This window comes from Podarcis gaigeae (assembly GCF_964106915.1).
Source record: "Podarcis gaigeae genome assembly, chromosome: 14".
In the NCBI taxonomy this organism is placed as follows: Eukaryota; Metazoa; Chordata; class Lepidosauria; order Squamata; family Lacertidae; genus Podarcis; species Podarcis gaigeae.
The window spans coordinates 48,678,154-48,695,986 of record NC_139690.1 but is presented as its reverse complement, the minus strand read 5'-3'; the positions used below and the strand labels follow the sequence as shown (position 1 = coordinate 48,695,986).

At 40.8% G+C, this 17,833-nt stretch overlaps 2 protein-coding genes across 8 annotated transcripts in view; one reads left to right on the top strand and one right to left on the bottom strand.

Moving 5' to 3' along the window:
• Positions 1-16,390, bottom strand: part of GPR146 (G protein-coupled receptor 146) — a 49,334-nt gene extending 32,944 nt beyond the window's left edge. For 2 of the 4 annotated variants that reach the window (XR_014557795.1, XM_083711762.1), the window contains exon 1: positions 15,454-16,184. The gene's annotated coding sequence lies outside the window, so the exon portion shown is untranslated. Of the gene's footprint in view, positions 1-15,453; positions 16,206-16,373 lie in introns of those variants that run through there. The other 2 variants (XR_014557793.1, XR_014557794.1) reach the window with 2 other exon arrangements.
• CHLSN (cholesin) overlaps positions 1-17,833 on the top strand; it is a 143,161-nt gene that overhangs the window by 79,222 nt on the left and 46,106 nt on the right. The gene's annotated exons all lie outside the window — the stretch shown is intronic.

Genomic DNA, 17,833 nt, shown 5'->3' with positions numbered 1-17,833 from the left:
GTATTATTAAAGGAAAGAAATTGTTTTGGCAAATACCCATAGACCAGAGCAGTCCTTCTATTAGTTAATAAGGTGCTGCCCAGACTGGCCTCTTGTACTGAGTGATTGAGTGGACTCTTAAGATGTGTCCAGCACTTTTGCTGTGGCTCTGCTCTGCAGGGGTAGATCAGTAATCATGGACAAGTTGTATTTCAAGAAACTTCTCCAAAATGACTGATCTTCGTAGCAAGAAACTTCTCCATGAAATGCCAGGGTTTCTAAGAACACAGTTTGATTCATACTATAACTTGCTGGTCTTCCTTAATACAGTATGCCTTTTCAAATTAAATTCATCTAAGAGGTTTTCTATATCAAGATGTGACCTCATTACTGCTTACTGTACTTAGTTTTCTGTAAATCTTTGATAGAAAAATTAAACCTCATGGGAAGACAAGAACACAGACTGCAAGAACTATTGTCTACAGCAATGTTTCATAGCCACAAGTAGGAGATAAATTCCTAGGAAACCTACCAGAACAGTTACAATAAGCTACAATAAGTCACAGTAAGGCAGCAGTTTTTCGATATTAAAAATTGGCTTTGCTGTGACCCCATTATCTCTCACAGATAATGCCATTAGTATTATTTGTTCTCTCTGTTAATAATGCCTGCTTGTTCATTTATCACAGAAACATACTTCTAAATCCGCAGCCCTAAAATTAGTCACACTGATTTTGCTTTCATTCTCCCTCTTCTCCTCATGCCACCAAACAAATTATATAATTGTCAAAAAAAATTCCTATTCCTTTTCATGGTGTAATAAAGCAGCTTACCTTTGCTTTTCTTTCAGAAGGTAGTCAGGCATTTCTTGGGCCAGAATAATCCTATTATAATTTTAGAATGCACCTGGGTGAATTATTGGTTAGCCCATCGTTTGCATGGCATGTCACTTTAGAAATTGATATGACATGGTAGCTTTCTGTTGGAGGAGCAGCCATTGCTTGTAGAGAGTGGTCAGTTGGTGTCAGATCTACTCTCATACTAACTTTCCCATTTCCTGACATTTCACACACCCATCCTGAAGAGGAGATGTACAGGTGAAACTCAAAAAATTAGAATATTGTGGAAAAGTTCATTTATTTCAGTAATTCAACTTAAAAGGTGAAACTAATATATGAGAGAGACTCATGACATTGAAAGCAAGATATGTCAAGCCTTTATTTATAATTGTGATGATTATGGCATACAGCTGATGAAAACCCCAAATTAACAATCCCAGAAAATTAGAATATTAAATAAAATCAGCAAAACAAGGATTGCAAATAGAGCAATATTGGACCTTTGAGAAGTAGAAGCATGCATATGTACTCAGTACTTGGGTTTGGGCCCCTTTTGCATCAATTACTGCCTCAATGTGGTGTGACATGGATGCTATCAGCTTGTGGCACTGCTGAGATGTTATGGAAGACCAGGATGCTTCAATAGCAGCCTTCAGCTCTTCTGCATTGCTCAGTCTCATGTCTCTCATCTTTCTCTTGGCAATGCCCCACAGATTCTCTATGGAGTTCAGGTCAGGTGAGTTTGCTGGCTAATCAAGCACAGTAATCCCATGGGCATTGAACCAGGTTTTGGTACTTTGGGCAGTGTGGGCAGGTGCCAAGTCCTGCTGGAAAATGAAGTCAGCACCTCCATAAAGCTTGTCTGTGGAAGCATGAAGTGCTCCAAAATCTCCTGGTAGATGGTTGCGTTGACCCTGGACTTAATGAAGCACAATGAAACACCAGCTGATGACATGGCTCCCCAAATCAACACCGACTGTGGAAACTTCACACTGAACTTCAAGCATCTGGCATTGTGTGCCTCCCCATTCTTCCTGCAGACTCTGGGTCCTTGGTTTCCAAATGAGATGCAAAAGTTGCTCTCATCAGAAAAGAGGACTTGGGACCACTGAGCAACAGACCAGTTCTTTTTTTCCCTTAGCCCAGTTAAGACGCTTCTGATGTTGTTTCTTGTTCAGGAGTGGCTTGACAAGAGGAATACAACATTTGAAGCCCATCTCCAGGATCCGTCTTTGTGTGGTGGCTTGATGCACTAACTCCAGCCTCGTCCGCTCCTTGTGAAAGTCCCCAACACATTTGAATGGTCTTTTCCTGACAATCCTCTCCAGGCTGCGGTCATCCCTGCTGCTTGTGCACCTTTTCCTTCCACACTTTCTCCTTCCGCATAACTTTCCATTAATGTGCTTTGATACAGCACTTTGGGAACATCCAACTTCTTCTGCAATTACCTTTTGAGGCTTTCCCTCCTTATGGAGGGCCTCATTGATGGCTTTCTGCACAACTGTCAGGTCAGCAGCCTTATGATTGTGCTTCCTACTGAACCAGACTGAGAGACCATTTAAAAGCTCAGGAACCCATTGCAGGTGTTATGGACTAAATAGCTACTGCACCTTTTCACAATATTCTAATTTTCTGAGATTGTTAATTTGGGGTTTTCATCAGCTGTACACCATGATCATCACAATTATAACAAATAAAGGCTTGACATATCTCGCTTTGCATGTCATGAGTCTCTCTCATATATTAGTTTCACCTTTTAAGTTGAATTATTGAAATAACTGAAGTTTTCCACGATATTCTAATTTTTCGAGTTTCACCTGTATTTTTCCCTATCTCTCTGCTCCACCAAAAAAGAAAGAAATGCCAAAACAATTCTGGACTGAATAGTGTCCTTTGCTAGTTAAACGGTGATACTGGTAGCAATACGTTAAGCAGTAAACTTTCCCAGGACTCTGCACTGCAGCTTGGACAGAGCAATAATTTGATCATACATTTTAAATAAGGCATGCCTGGATCATCCAGAATTGTTCCAAAGACAGACAGAAACCAGGACAAACCACTTGGAATGAAAACTAAATATTGCAGTTAAAGGGACCTTGGCATTTTTTATTTAATCTCTCCGTTTGCTAGAACAAGAGTCAACAGGAGGTAGATAGCAGCCCATCAGTGGTTCACTGGCCAATTTCTGGTGGGTGATGATCTTCTAGCACTTCCTGGTTTTGTGATTCTTGCCAAGAATGCTGGATGATAAGGGCCTGGGTTTGTTCCAGGAAGGCGTTTCTCACATTCTTAAGCAAGAGTGCATATTCTGGACCGTTTAAAGAAGGTTCCTTTTAAAAATCAAAGTATATGTATATGTGCTGCTGTTTTACTTTATCAAAGTTTGCTATTCTGTGACTGTTAACCAGTCATGAATATACACCTTTGCTTTATAAATTTATCATAGATCAGTGAACTACAGAGAATTCTACTTTAGAGCAAAACATTAAGAATCTAGCAAACTGCCTTATATGAAGTTCGACCATTGATCCATCTGGCTCAGTATCTTGACTGACATTGATAGGTCTTCAGGTTTTCAGACATGGGTCTTTCCATGCCCTGTCTGAATATATTGGGGAATTGGGCTATGCAAACATGAAGCCAGCTCAGCTCATGGGGTACAATGTACGTATGCTTTACCTTACCTTAAAAGCATTCAGTTATTTGCTCAAATAACAGGAGTGAGTTTCAAAGTTGCTCCTTATGTTTTATGTGAAAAATGCATTTTATAAATTCATGGGTGCAGATCAAAACATCACAGCCTAAAATAAATTCTGGAACTGGTTTCTGAAAACTTGTACAGTAATTGAAAACTTACAAAATAACATTTCATGCATTTCAAGCTGTATAATTTGAATTTACTTTGAAGTAAAATTGATTTCCCCTCCTAGCCTGGATGATAGTGCCAGTAATCACTCACTGTCTTGGTAGATGTTGCTTTTCATACCCCATTAAAATGCCTGAAAAGACCCAATACTTAAATGATCAAGGGCCAGTAGATTTAGAGAAGAGATGATATAATGAGTCCTTTGTTGAGAACAGAGAAGCATTCAGTCTCTGCTCCTTCAAATTCTTACAGTAGAAATTCACTACTGTTTTCCGTTTTACTGTCAGATTGAATTACTTTTGATAAACATATATCTGGGTATGGGGTGGGGGAGCGGGTTGAGACTGGGCCCCAGTCTTTGTAAAATGTCAAATTGTTCATATTTCAATTGACATAACTTTTCTAGAAAAAAATGTACTTTAACCACATTTGCAACTAGATTACTAGCTGCATTATTACTTCCATTATTGAACACACAGATGGCCTAAAAGGTTTGTTTTCAGTTGTTTATATACACTCTAATCATGCGAAGCAATTTTGTAATTGGAAACCATGAAAAATGTGGAAGTTGTTGGGACGTACTAGATACAGCTTTTAATGGAACAAAAGCTTTTATTGAGGAGCTTTTTCCAGTGATTTTTTAAATCTGCAGATGTCATTATTTTATGCTACAACTATTACTTAGCATTTTCATATCTTTTGTTTTTGGTATGCAAAGGGCATTTGCAAATTATGTTAACATCCATCTTTGTATTAGCACTTTGACTAGATAGGCGATAATGAAAAATCTTGACTTGCCTGAAGCCATCTAGCAAAACCTAGGGCTGACCAGAAAAATTGGACACCAGCAGATCATCCAACAGGCAGCAGATGTCCACAGACAACCAATAAATATAACATGTTTCGCAGAATCTTTTTTTTTGGGGGGGGGGGCGGAACCTATTGGATATTTTTAGACTGAAGTTTAATCTGCAATTTCATGGACGTTCTTTTACATATAATCAGGTGAATATACAAATGCACATTAAGATTCTGAGTTTGCATATTACAATAAAACATGTTTAAGCAAGATGCACATGAACTACAGTGAACCTTTGGTTTGCATGCTTCCCTCCTCCTGTTTTCTTTTCCCCAAACCTGGAGAAGGATGTTTTTGAAAGCTTTTACTTTTGGTTTAGCATAATCCATGCAATTGAAGTCATGTCCCTATAACAATTGCAACTGGATTTCTGGTTACTTGTTTAACCATTGCCTATGTGCATATTTGTTGGTAAAAATGTTTGAGTAGAATCATTAAAGTATATTGCCTAGTGCAAATCCTGTCAAAAATATTTGCTCAGAAGGTCCTGGGTTGAATCCAAGAAGGATATTGCAGTTGTGCAATAGAATGTTCTCTCCCCCTCCTTCCTGTGTGTCCCCTGCACTCACCCAAATCTACTCTAGAGAGTTGGGAGAACCCTGACCTAGAGCATATTGGGGAAGGAGCGGGAGTAGACTTGCCATTGCGCAAGCAGAATTCATTCCTCGTGCACAGTTACAGTACTTCGTTGACTACAACAAGTACACCCATTTAATTTTATCCATATAGGCCCTGGTCTTACCCACACATATTTATTTTTATAAAAATCATGTGGGTGCAAGCCTCCCTTCTTCTTTACCAGTGCGACAGTAGAACCTGTGGAAACTTGGGAGCCTATGTCAGCAGCCATAGCCCTAATGGTAAATCCTCCCCATTTCTCGTTGTGGATTTTGCAAGTGCTTCTTCGACCAACCACAAAATCTTCAGCTCTGAATGGGGAAGCACCAGCAGTAAATCTATCTATGGCCACAGATTCCTTAGTTTGCATTGGATTTGCTAGGACTTGGCTCCTTGTGCTTGTATGTGGTAGCAAGAGAGGAGGTATATGTGGTAATACAGGACTTTGGTGTACTGCCTCCATAACAAAAATGGAGCCCACAAAGTTTTGACGTCAATAGCAAATCCCCACAATGGCATTTCCAGATGTTATGCCATGCTCTGTATGATTTTAGTGTTTACTAGTTCATGCAAAAAGAGTTTAATGAAATTGCAATATCAGTTTACTACAAAAAGAGTGGTAATTGTTTTAAATGCCTTGGAAATGTGCAAGGATGGTTACAATTAGTTTCCATTCATTTGCAAATCCTAGATGAAATAAGTTTCATATGTCTAATGTTAGATTTACATGTAAAATGCATTACAATTGCTGTGATTTCAGAGCTATTTTAGGGCAAAGAATATTTTTAACGAAGTTGCTTGTTTTGTGTTGAACGTATTGCATGAATTGTCTAATAACATCTCCAAGACTTTTGCTCCATTTTAATTTTTTTCCTTTATCTATGCTCTCTTTAAGATACAAATGTATGGGGTTAAGGTGTTGAACTGTAAATATTCTGATTCATTGGGGTTTCTCCCTCATCATCCGAATACTTGAATCAAATAGGTTACTTAAAATGTAGAATTCCATGCTTCTTACAAAACTGATTGTTTGTTTTTTTTGTTTTTGACTGTGAAAGCAAAACAGTCCAGGTGATATTCAGAATCTTGTGAAATGTTGAGTTTCTGGGAAGATATGATTGGCAGCCCAGTACATAAATAAATTACTGCAAATGGGCTGCACAGGCACTTAAGCGAAGTCCCCTCACCCCCCAGCTTCCTATTAATACCAATTGCTGCCTTCTAGCTTAGATGGTTTTGAGAGATTTGGGTGGGATGGGGCTGAGTATTCCTAGAGTTCTATGCTGTAGCAAATCACTCAAATTTGCCCTCTAGCACAATCTGCTTCCTTGGTACAGAACAGAAAGAAAGAATGTTAAATAAAAGAGAGAACATATTTAATTTCTTCATGTAATTTTAAAAATAAATATTGAAACTTGTTCATAGAATTGGAAAGCTTTAATATCTAATTATCCCTAATACATCAGATATTCATAATGTCATATGTGATTGAAGTTGAAGGGGAGAATAAGATGGACTATGCTATTTAAGTAATATATCAATTTGAGTGATGATGCAATTGTTCCAACACAAGATAGTGGTTCAGATGTAATTCCAAACCATGGCCTGGTGGTTGTGAACAAGGAGTTAAGGCCTTGGAGTCATTCAGCCTTGCATACATCTACAGTGGTGCCCCGCAAGACGAACGCCTCGCAAGACGAAAAACCCGCTAGACGAAAGGGTTTTCCGTTTTGGAGGCGCTTCGCAAAACGAATTACCCTATGGGGTTGCTTCGCAAGACGAAAAAAATCTTGCATCCCCCTGCGGGTTTCCCCCCGCTTTTTCCGCCCTTTTCTTAAGCCGCTAAGCCGCTTATCAGCTGTTCCGCTGATAAGCCGCTTAACAGCTGATCGCTGGAAGCCGCTTGACAGCTGTAGCGCTAATCCACTAAGCTGTCAATGGGCTTGCTTCGCAAGACGAAATAACCGCTAGACGAAGAGAATCGCGGAACGGATTCTTTTCGTCTAGCGAGGCACCACTGTATTCCCTGCCTAGTGTAATCCTGATTTGCAGGGCACTGTCAAACCTAGGACAAAATGGCAAATTACATACATTTTGCTTCAAAACACGACTGGAGGCAGGGAATCAGTGCATGGCTCAAAATTTTGCAATAGTGTATTCACAAATTTAGAAGGGAAACACTAAGCATTGTGTTTCCAAACTAATCAAAAGCAAAAGCTTCCTTTCCTTTTTCTTATCTTGTGAGTATTAAGAGCAAAAGGCAGGGAGTTGATGAAGGTTTTGATTTATAGGCACATTATAACATACAGGATATTAACTAGTATCTCACACCACAAAAAATTCCTTATTTGCATCCAGCAAGGTTAGGCCCCCTTATGATCTTTTGGCTGGTGGCACTTCTGTTTCCTGATTTTGTTTTGTCTTTTTGAACAGGAAGTCTGTACAATTAAAGAATGCTAAAAACACTGTGATCTGAGAAAGAATAGCTCCTTTAGCCCAAGTAAATTATGTAAAGAAGGATTCCCAGGGTTGGTTGTGGTGTGAGCACTTAGCACATTGTTTTAAAGTCTTATGTTTTGCATGTGGTTGCATATAAATAAACAATTTATTTTTAATTATTGCTGTGATCATTTTTAATGGAAAGGTGGATTGTGAATATGTTAACTAGTGAATAAATGTACATGAAACATGTAACCAGAGTACAAGAGGCACAGGTTTGCAGATGTTTTGCATGCTGCTGTGACATATATGGACCTTCTTGGAAGAAGCATCCCCTCCTATTTGAGAATGAAGGTAGAATCCCTTTGTTAATATGGTCCTATCACCTGCAGCTTGTGGAACTTACATTAAAAATTAAAATGCCTGACCAACTGGGCAATGGAAGTCGTTTTTTTAATTATTATTATTTAATTGATTACAAGTTGCAGATCCAGTTTCTAAGTTGATTTTAGCCTCATCACTTGCTTTTTAGAGTGTGTTCATGGAACGCAACACTGAGCCTACCACAGCAAACCAATGATAATACCAAAGCTGCTTTTCACATTTTCACATAATAGCATTGAATGAAATAGTCAAGAGCCTCAGATTTGACCAAGGATTATTCATGCATTTTCTTGCATTAAGAAAAACTGAATGTTATTACTTATATATATTGTGTATAATTTATACAATGACCTGGTTTGCACATAATAAGACAAACATTGGCTTTGTGGAAACCATGGCATAGCTCCTCCCCCTGCTGCACTACCCAGGGCTAAGCCATGGATTGGCTTATGGATTGGTTTGCAGGTGGTTGCTCACAACTAAACAGCCAGGACTTCGACCTGTCTTTTACAGGTTTTATTTAGTGCAAACTATGTACAGTGCAGAAACCCAAAGTTCATGTCTGTCTCAGTCACTTGCAGATTCCGGCAGTGGCCCCTTCCGGTTTCTCCCCCAACGTAAGAACTTAGACACCCCAACGTAAGAACTTAGACACCTACCCTCCTTCCGTTTCATCCGTCTGTGAAAACTGGGCAACGGAAGCAGCATGCTTGTTTCCCGACCAGCATGGCTAAGCGAAGCGCTTGGGCTCACAGTAGCATCTGTGAGCCTTTCCCTCACCTCGCCCCTCCTCCCCCCCCCCCCCGCTTCACTGGAGGCGTGGCTCTCTCCACTTCCTGATGAAGAGCTACTTCTGGGCAACGTTGGAGGCTCCCTGTATTTTTGTGCCCCCCTCCCCCCTTTCGACGGCAGTTCCCTGACAGCTTAGCTTAGCATGTCCAAACCCAGGCACATGGCTTGTCAGATAAACTTTTACAGCTCATATCTGGAGGAGCCAAACCATGGGTTTTATGGTGCATTGCCAGCCTGAGGACTAGAAAATTAACTGGAGACTAGAAAATTTCCTTTTGAGATTACATCAGGCATTGGCCATGCACTTTCAGGCTACTCTTGGTTACTGCAAAGGTAAATTTGTTGTTGTTTAGTCGTTTAGTCGTGTCCGACTCTTCGTGACCCCATGGACCAGAGAACGCCAGGCACCTCTGTCCTCCACTGCCTCCCGCAGTTTGGTCAAACTCATGCTGGTAACCTCGAAAACACTATCCAACCATCTCGTCCTCTGCCGTCCCCTTCTCCTTGTGCCCTCCATCTTTCCCAACATCAGGGTCTTCTCCAGGGAGTCTTCTCTTCTCATGAGGTGGCCAAAGTACTGGAGCCTCAGCTTCACAATCTGAGGTAAATTAGGACTACGTATTTGAGGATTATATATTCATTGCCTGCCTAGAGTTGTAAAATCTTGCAAAAACAACCTGGTCATGAGCCAGGATAGTAATGGATGTATGGTAAACAGGACATATAACTCCACAGAAGCTTGGTGAGGGACCTTATCAAAACTAAAAAAAAATACCATTCTTCCCATATTTTATAGATTGGGAGATGCTACCTTCTCTGGCTGAGGCAACCTGTAGACAGAGGGAGATTTAATTCAGGTTTAAGTCTCAGGCTTGATGTTCACAGATGTAGGTTGCTCAATTCTTCTCAGAGGAAAGTATGTTGAATGTGTCTTTGTCAGCTTAATTCCTGCTTAGACACATTGGGCAAGCATCTTTACTCACTCTCTATTATTCTCCCCTCACCAGTGCTCTTTTTCTAAAAAAAATGTCTAGGAGTACTCTCATTTTCCTACTCATATTGAAATACTGCCCCTTAATGAGGGCAAACTTAGACTCACAAAATGTTTAGGGGTGTGCATACCCCTGCATACCCTGCAGATAAAAACACTGCCCCGCACCTCCTAGTGACTTGTTTTTTTCACTTGTTGCCTTTACTTACTTGGATAACTCTTTTCCATAGTTACAATTCATCTCTTTTTCAATGAAGTTTGCAGATTCTTATCTGCTCCCTATGTTTGCCTTATTAGAAAATATTTAAAGGAGAAAACACTACATTTTGACAACAAACTTAATTATTTAGTGTGTCACTGAAATATATCTGAAGTGAACAAATAGGATAAATGGGGCTAGTGTAGCCTCAACATATAATTTCCTGTGGTTCCAGAAATGAAAACTAAACTGGCCTGATTCATTTTATATGCACATTCATATGTGGTCAAGTGTGTAGGTGTAGGAAGAGAGATGTGAAAAGCAGAGCTTCTGCACTGGCATTGAATCTGAACTGTTAAGCAGCTAAGTCACAGCTGCTTAACATATGCCCCCTGGTTGAACTCATTTTATCGCCTGACATTTGATATCAGACTTCTCTCAATGCAAGAAAAGGTTCTTGGAATGGAATACTTTTCATTGCTAGCAATTGGATGACATATAATTGTGCAGCTTCAATAATATGGAAAGCTGAGGAAGAAAGTGTGTCTGCATGTGAGTGTGCACAAAGCCACTCAACAAGCTAGCTTAAGGCACCATGTTTTGTGTTCTTGGAGTTAGTAGTTTTCTGTGTATTGCTTCTTGATTTCCAGTGCGTGTCTGCTCATGTGTTTGTCTTTCATTGGGGGGGAAAATTTAGAACTACAAAACTTTATATGCTTGGCCAGTGAGAACTCCATTTGTGCAGAGGTTATGCTACGTTTTGCATTTTGTACAGCCTTTTAGGGTCACTAGTGTGATTTGTGAAGACTGGAGCTTGATTACCGATGCAATCTGTTGTGTAGGCTAAATCTTTTCATTGCTTGAATAATAAGATCCCCTAACTCCAACAGATAAGAGTTATATTTCAGGATTTTAGCTTGCTGTGCTGCTTCTGGGCCACTACTAAAGCTGATACAGTGGTACCTCGGGTTATAGACGCTTCAGGTTACAGACTCCGCTAACCCAGAAATAGTACCTTGGGTTAAGAACATTGCTTCAGGATGAGAACAGAAATTGTGTGGTGGTAGCGGGAGGCCCCATTAGCTAAAGTGGTACCTCAGGTTAAGAACAGTTTGAGGTTAAGAACGGACCTCCAGAACGAATTAAGTTCCTAACCCAAGGTACCACTGTAGTTTCTACCTGACCATACCTGCTCACTACTGGCAGAAAGAGAGAGGGTGCATACAGGTTAGCAACTTCACATTGTGGCAGGTTGGCATGTGTATGGTACTAGTTGTATGACTGGAAAATGGAATACAGTGGTACCTTGAGTTACAGACGCTTCAGGTTACAGACTCCGCTAACCCAGAAATAGTGCTTCAGTTTAAGAACTTTGCTTCAGGATAAGAACAGAAATCATGCTCCTGCGGCGCAGCAGCAGCAGGAGGCCCCATTAGCTAAAGTGGTGCTTCAGGTTAAGAACAGTTTCAGGTTAAGAATGGACCTCCAGAACGAGTTAAGTACTTAACCCGAGGTACCACTGTATAGTAGTCTTGCTTATCAATGAAACTTTGTTCCAAACTTGGACGTGTCTGTCATTATTTCTGTATGGTGCCTAAGAACGATGATGAATGAGCCACTTGCCAGTAGTGTCATAATGGGTTGATTTTTTTCTGGTTTGCAGCTGAATCTAAACATGTTTACTCGCAAATAAATTCCAAGGATTTCAATCGTGTGTTTCTAATGGAGAATGCTTGAGGCTGTAGGCTTGGATAAATTTATAGCCAGAAAGATGGTCTGGCAGAGTGTTTTTTGTTTGTTTGTTCAAAGTATCTGTACTATTTTGGGATTGATATGAGTGAATGCATAGTATCAAGGGATCTGTGGAAATTGTGCTCAACTGAAGGGCTTACTATCTTCAGACTTATTCTTAAATTAGTCTGGTTGTTCAAATAGATGATTCATAAACCTTGGGGTTGGCCCTAGAGTGAATTTCATTCTCAGATAAAGCAAAATGTGGATTAGCTAATGTAATTTGACAGTGACTGGAAAATATTCCACTGTTCTTGTGGTGAAGGCAAGAGGCGTATCACCTGAACCTTGAAAGTCTGGTGCCAATGCATACCCCAAGAGGGACTTTGTGCAGCCAGAAAACATTGAGTTTCTGGCAGTATGTCAAGATGGATGACTAGACAAAATAAGTTTAGCCTTCAGCAACAGGCAAAAGGCAAACAAAAAGCTAGTAGAAGAACATGCAAAGTTTTGCCATTGTACACTTGTTGCATTCATTTTTCATTATAGTAGACTTTCATTTTACCAGCTACCTTTTGAATCACCGTTTAAAAAATGCTTTTTTTGTTCTTATTAGCCAAACTACCATATTTGTGAGCATTTATTTTGAACCAGATATAATATGCTTGAGGCTGGTGCAGATCGCAGGATAAATAATAAATGACCCATCAGAGGGTTGCCAAAGAGGCCAGGGTAGGGAGGGCAGGAGCAATACAGCTGTTTTTCTTTTTACTTCTGGTCAGTTGCTTTTTCAAGTAAAAGCAGCATCATTTTCACAATGCCCAGGCCTAAAATGTGTATCTAATGTATGTGCCATGTTGTTGAGCTCAGTCCAAGCTCAGCACCAGCTCAGCATTTAACATACCCCTGCCTGTGAGCCTGTAAAGTACATGTGTCTGTTTATTCCACAGCTCTCTTTCCACTTCCCCCAAATAAGATTTTTAAGCTGAGGCAGATAGGGTGGGTGGTGGCAGAGCAACTTGGCAAGTTCTCAGTGGCAGCTGGGGAGTCGGGGTTGTTCTTACACCTGCTTCCCTATGCAGCTTTTTCACCCCACCCTAGAATGCAGACATGGGCTCAGTCCACTGTATTTGGCAGGAGCAAATGGAAAGCTTTTACTACTAGCTCTACTCTCTCTGGCGTCCAAGAGACTCCACCTTCTGACCTTCCCCTGGATCCATAATTTTTGAAATCAAAAGTTGGTACCCTATCCACCATTCTTAACTACAGATAAGAATTATGTTGGTACGGTGTGTACAGGGTTAAGACTCATCAAGGTTCTCTCGATTAAATAGGAGTCCTGTGGGTATCATAGTCAGCTTTAACTGTGGTTATATTTGGCACCAGATTAATTGCAGCTTTTCTGCTCATAAAGTATTCCTGAATTGTTTGTCCCTTCTCCCACCCCCACTGAAACATAAAAATTGTTGTTTGCTGAATCAGAATATGCTGATATTCTGGTCCATCTAACTCACTGTTGGCTGCACTGACTGACAACAGCTCTTTGGGATTTCTCACAGGTTCCAGCCCTACCTGGAGATAATGGGACCTGGGGAATCTGAATACTGTACAAAGCATGGACTCTGTCATTATGGCCTGTCTGTCCCCTCAAAATAAAACATCAACTATGGAATCTCAAAGGTTCTATCCATGGTGGTTTGCTGTTGAATCCCCTTACTATAGATTCTGCCCATCCACTACTTTTTGCCTTTGTTGTGGGCAATGGGAGGAGCAGATGGCATCTGTACTTGGCCCATACCTGGCCAAGGAGTTGTCAATTTCTGATCTGCTGCAAGTCAGTTTCTCTATAGACCATGTATGACATGGAGTTTAATATACAAGACAATGTGCAGTATCCATATGCTGTAGTGAGTTTCACGAGTCTTGCCATATCTTCTTAGATTCAATCAGATATTTGTTTTTAATCAAGTCAGTTTACTTATTAGTACTAAAACATTACAAGTTAATCCCTTATCAACTTGAAAAACCTGAGGTGAAGTAAACATTCAGAGGATGAAGGGGAAATGCACTGTGTCCCTGCAGACAACCAGTTTTACAGTTTTTGAAGTAACAATGGTTCTGGATTTTGTATATCTGATCATAAAGAAATTGGGAGAAAAGTTGATGTAAAAGACTGATTTTACTCATTTTTCATACCATTTCCTTTAAAAACAATGCTCTTTCTTTTACATTAGCTTTTGGATATTTTCCTCTCTCTATTTTTGCCATGGATTTGTGTAGTTCTGTTTTCTAGTCTGTTCACATATGGGAAGTTCTTTTAATGGTGGGAGCTGTACAGACACCAGAATTCCAGGTCCAAATTAGAGGTCTTTATATGAAATTCATTTATAAATCATCAATGCTTTAAAACAATATTTCCCCCACTTACATACTCTCTGACTGTTCTGTTTTCTGGGATGATAAATCACTCTCTCTATTTTTAGGTTCTTGATACGTCTTTTCAATAGTGTGAGATTCTAGAGTTGTCATCATTCTGGCCTTAGTTCCCTCTCTGGGGCGGCTAGAACTTAAATCTCTTGCATGGATGACACCATGTAGTGCTCAGCCTATCATTTCACAGACTGCAGCTGCTGAGGTGTATTTTAAACTACTGATAACATCATGTAGGGCAATAATGTTTTTCTAGCATATCTTTAGCCCAAAGAACAAGGACCTTGGCTTTTAAAATGAATGGCAGTTAGGCTGTTTAAAATAATAAATGAGGCAGAGTAGAACCTTCAGGAATGTGTAACAGTGGAAGGGGGGGGGTCTTAGCTAATGATCCTTTCTATGGAAATAGGAGTGTTGGAAGCATGTCCCTATTTTCATACGGGAATTGTTGGAGGATATGCACTTGCTTTCTTTGTTTTCAGCCTAAGATGCTATTGACTTGTATCAAGTGTTTTCCCTTCTCTCTGCAACCATTATGGGGAGCAAGATAAAGTTTTCATGATTTCAAGTTTCTCATATTAAAATCATGAGTGTTGGCAGCAGAACTTGCTGCCCTAGTCTCCTGTATATTCCTTAGCAACAGTTTCTCTCTCTCTCTCTCTCTCTCTCTCTCTCTCTCTCACACACACACACACACACACACTCACACACACACACACATACACACACCTTTTAACTTCTCCACATGAAAATAAAATTGTTCAGTTGCATTCTGTCATAATTGTTTAGGGAACAACAGATACTTTAATTTTTCTAGTTTTAAGAAGCAGGCAGACTGCTTACATGGTCCATGTAGCTCTCTATAAAACCGATCAAGTGGATACATACTTCATTTGAAAATCATTACAGAAACCTTCAGAAATGCAGCTTTCTTTCTTTCAGTCTATGGGCTCCCCGATGTTTCACAATGAAAACAACAAATCAGGTTCCCAAACGCATGGAACACAGAGTCCTTTGGGGAGCGGGTAGAGTTACGTAATGGCCGGACTCTGGTCAATAAATCAGATTACACAGAAACACAATGACAAGAATAAAAAAGGAAATTCCACAGTCTTTGTGCATATTTGGCCATTCTTTGCAATGATTGGTGTCCTGGCAGAATTTTCAAAATGTCTCATTTCAGATTGCTAAAATACGTTGCATTCAAATATCCTTTAAAGAGTTAACAGGAAGGCACATTGAAAACATTTTTAAGTCACCATGAAGATAAGTGTCTTTTTAATTTCAGATTTTCAACCAAAAGCTAAAAACTGCTCAGAGACTTACCTGAGATTGATCCTGAACTCTTAACTGAGCATGAATTCTCTGGTTTTTCTGCTTTACTATGGAATCACCCACTTCAAGGCTGTCTCTTCAGCAGCTTCAGAATTCGCCACAACAGCAGCTGACATGCTATCCAGACAGAGAGATTTCTTCTGAACAAAATTCCATGTTTTACTTCCTCTTTCATTTCTTCACACGTTTTTCTGCTACAGGCTTCATCCTCTCTGCCCCCCACCCCCACCCCAAGTTGTAAGATCAGGCACTTGTCCGGAGGTGTCCTTCTCAGCAGGTTTCACGTTCAAAACAATCCTTTCATTGCTGCCCACGCTGTAAAAGAGAATGGAGGGGGTGAGTTGGAAGGAAGCTTAAAGCGGCTGTCCACTCGCCAGGCCCCTGGACCAAAAATAATTTTTAAAAAACCTTTAGAGTCCTGCAAGGAGTAGCATATAGTTTTTCAAAGTTTAACTTCTGAAGGAAGGGGGGAAAGTGGAAAGCAAACTGAGTCCTGGAGTGTAGATTTGGTTCTCCCCCCACTTGGGCCCCTTGCCGACTGTTTTTATTGATTTCAATCACTGGAGGCTAGCTTAGCTCTCTGAAGAAACACTGTGTAATGTGTTCTTTCCTGGCTTTCATTAAAGAAACTCAATGCAGCTCCGTCACGCTGCCGAGCTCACTTGGCAACCTGCCTACACTCTGTGGTACTTCTTCTCCTTTCATTGGCGGAGACTGCGTTCTTGTTTCCTTCTCCAGCGAAGGACCTCAAAAACATCATATTCTCTCTGCCACTTCTTCTCCCCCGCCCCCCCTGCCCAATACTCCAGTCCTTCTGAGCCTTGGCTGGTTTACCCACAGCCTAAAAAAAGAAATGATTTTGCTGGAGCTAACATGGCTGCAGAACTTGCACCAGTTTAACAAAAACACACATATTCAGTGTTTTTTTTTTTTTTTTTGGTCTCTTTCACCTTTGGAAGTTAGTGCCCAGATTTTTGAGCAGCGTCAGAAAAGCCTGGATGTAACTGTATAAATTTTAAAAGCTTTCCCCCCTCTCTGTACTAAAATAATTTGGCATTTATCTAGCAATGCTGGGGAACAATTTTAAAAGCTTTCCCTCCTCTCTGTACTACAATTCTTTGGCATTTATCTAGCAATGCTGGGGAGCAACGAGCTGACTTAGAAGCAGCCAGTTGCCTATCTGGGCTTTGAGTGGGAGCACAGAGTGGCCTCTATACCAGGCTTAGAAATTCAGGATCAGCCAGTGCATCTGGGGAGAATAAAGCTGTACCTTTTCTTTTCCCTTATTGAGAAGCACTGTACTCCTGAAGTTGCTGGGGTGGGGTGAAAAGAGTGGGGAGGGGTTGGGGCTCTCAAGGACACGTAACATTGGTGTTTTAAAGTGGAATGTCTGTTCACATTTTGTTATGGCTGCTTAAGGAAACACAGATGTAAAAACTTTGTCTGCATCAAACACGAGCAATAATAGGTACGGTAAACTTGGGGCACGGGACGCGGGTGGCGCTGTGGGTTAAACCACAGAGCCTAGGACTTGCCGATGAGAAGGTCAGCGATTTGAATCCCTGCGACGGGGTGAGCTCCCGTTGCTCGGTCCCAGCTCCTTCCACCTTAGCAGTTCGAAAGCACGTCAAAGGTACCGCTCCGGCAGGAAGGTAAATGGCGTTTCCGTGCACTGCTCTGGTTCACCAGAAGCGGCTTAGTCATGCTGGCCACATGACCCAGAAGCTGTACGCCAGCTCCCTCGGCCAGTAAAGCGAGATGAGCGCCGCAACCCCAGAGTCGGCCACGACTGGACCTAATGGTCAGGGGTCCCTTTACCTTTACTTTAAACTTGGGGCACAGGCCATGACAGAGTTTTGCATCTACAAAAGTTAAGGTGTCTGGAGTCCTCCCAGCATGGTGCTTTGCAGCATGCCCAGCCATCCTGTAAGGGTGTCCGCAGGGCCTGTAAGACAGAGTTGTTCCGCCTGGCCTTTGGCTTGGAGCCAATTTGATTCCCTCCCTCTCTCTCTCTTTTCCCCCCCTTTCTTTTCCTTCTCCTCCTGCGATGAGGCTACATTTTAATATTTTAATGTTCCATTATTTTAATGTATTTTATTTTTGTTTTTAAGTTGTAACCATTCATCTTGTTTTTATTATTGCTTGTAAGCCGCTCTGAGCCCGGCCTTGGCTGGGGAGGGCGGGGTATAAATAAAATATTATTATTATTATTATTATTATTAGTATTCTGTAAACAAAGTTTTTATAAAATTAAAGGGCGTGGAGAGAGGCATGAGATATAGGTCCCATGGCAAAAGACCCGGGCCCCAGGCCCACTAGGCCACTCCCTAAACAATATTCCTGAGAAAACACATTTGAAGTGTGCAGATGC